This window comes from Macrobrachium nipponense, chromosome 20 (genome assembly GCF_015104395.2).
Source record: "Macrobrachium nipponense isolate FS-2020 chromosome 20, ASM1510439v2, whole genome shotgun sequence".
Classification (NCBI taxonomy): domain Eukaryota; kingdom Metazoa; phylum Arthropoda; class Malacostraca; order Decapoda; family Palaemonidae; genus Macrobrachium; species Macrobrachium nipponense.
The window spans coordinates 84,133,025-84,135,524 of NC_061089.1; positions in this window are offsets into that span (position 1 = coordinate 84,133,025).

Below are 2,500 nucleotides of genomic sequence, written 5' to 3' on the forward strand. Positions count from 1 at the left end.
CGCAGCGGATGGATGATGCTTTTGTTTGCGTTACTGGCTGGAGAGATGCCATTGCTTCTTCCGCTACAACAGGTGATGATGACTTTGGTGATGACTACGCTGATGATGACCTTTATGATGGTAATGGTAATGTCGTTGGCCGGTGAGTGGTTAATGTCTTTCATTTAGAAAGTTTGTCGGATTTCATTCAATTTCCCAACCAGCCTCTCTCTCTCTCTCTCTCTCTCTCTCTCTCTCTCTCTCTCTCTCTCTTGCTGTTAATGCTGGTATCGTTTGAAAATGGTGGAAATGCATTCATTTATAGAATTTCATTATAAATGAACAATTAATGTCATCTAAGTTCAAGAAATGACCCCATGAGCAGTCATTTTGTAATTTCCAAACACCTGTAAATCAAAATGGACGTTGAATTGTTAACCGAAAGGAAAATTACTTCATCTGCGAATAGAAACTGAATATAATTGAAACTCAAAGAGATATTTCATTATAAATGACAATGAAAACTAACATTAAATCGGTCTATAGAAGCTATGCAATGTGCATCGTAAGACAAGGCATACAATAATAATTAAATTGATTGAAATTTGCAAAGTTCTCTTCACACTCGGATTAGGCAACATGGCCCTTCTCAGGAGATAATTGCATTAACAGAAGTTTTAGGGTTATTGCTTTTTAATCTTATATGACTAATACAGCAGATCTTTATCATATAAGAATAAATTTTTGGAGGCAGTATTATAATAAGCATTCCTCATTTTTGCATCACTTATTTTACAATCCTCAGAATTTTTTAAAAAGCAAGTTTCTGAGGCTAAGTTGTCTTAATACAAACAGATTATTGAGAGAAAGTATTTTTTGACAAGGCTTCATATGAATACTGAACATTCATTATTATTATTTCGTTAGTCATTTGCGTTTAGTTCTATATTATATTAACTCGCATTCAGTTATCTGCTTACTTTCCTGTTCAAATATATACATTTAGTCGTTCAAGTTAGTTTTACCAGTGAATTCAGCAACCCATATACCCATGCAACAAAGTTTGTCCATTCATAGGTATAGAGGGAATGGCAGCAGGTTAGCGTACTCAACTGAGATGGATTCCATGGCAGCTTTCAAGAAACGCATTTCTCAGATATTTTACGATTTAAGGACGCAAAGTAATTCTATCTGAGTTGCCCTTTTTTATTTATAATCAATATAAATATATATATATATATATATATATATATATATATATATATATATATATATATATATATGTGTGTGAAATATAATTAGCAAAAAGAGTGAACCCTTACAAATAAATACCAGTTTGGTTTTTTAATGGAACGAACCTTTATTCTTCCCACCTCTGAGCAAAGTTGTACAAAGTGTTATTCCCTCGGTTCCACAACCTGACTTAGAATGCGTCCAAAATTGAATGGATCGAATTTGGTAACGCGATTTTGATTTTAATGTCCTTCTGATTTAGTGCAAACTTTTTACGACCTCGAACAAAGCAACTCTACTTAGCGAAGCACATCTGCTTGACTGTAGAGCTTTCTCGAAAGGCGTGACCGTTATAGGTCACGAGAGTGAACTTTAGGTGTATATCAGTCATTGTCTCTTGCAGCTTCTTGTGGATCAATTTTACATGGGTTAATTTCTCTCATGTCTGGCGTCTCCCTCCTGAGACTGGATCTGGATAAACTCAAGGATTCACCTTCTGCTCTAACGGTTAAAGCAAACAGGATGTTTTGCCAGATTTCTTCATTTTCGTTCGTCTTCAGGTCTGTCTGGAATTATCATGGATTGTCCAATGGCCAGACGTGAGTATGCTGTTTTTTCATTTTTTGTTCTGGGGCAATCTGTAGGCCTGGCATTGATTTCGAAAATATCGGAGATTGTTATAGCTTGCACGTAGGGCTTTCCACTGCAGAGCGTCCATATTTTGACTCCATTAACAATTGATGCTAAAAATGTCAGTGACGCCTCACATGGACATGGCGCTTTGGGTGGCACTTGTGGGAGAGAGGTCTGTATGAGACAGAGATCTGGATAATAACGGGTGTGTTTGATGGGAGAGGAAAAAGACTAGTGAGTAAACTTCTTAATGGGAGTTCAAATCCCACAATGCATCTGTCATGGAAATGGAAATCCTGGCAATTAAGATGGCGGAAAGGGTGATAGTTTAGGTAGATGTGAGTTCTTTTCTCCCTTGTATTTGATATTCATGTTTGTTATAATAATACGAATGTGAAATTGAAATATATAAAAAGTTGTGTTACTTTGTAAGTACAGTTTTAATGCTTTTGGATAAACCATGTCTATCTAGCTGTTTAATACATTAACACACGTACACAACACACACACACACACACGCACACACACACACACACACACACACACACACATATATATATATATATATTATATATATATATATATATATATATATATATATATATATATATATATTCTGGATGGATACTACACTAATTTATATTCATATATGAAC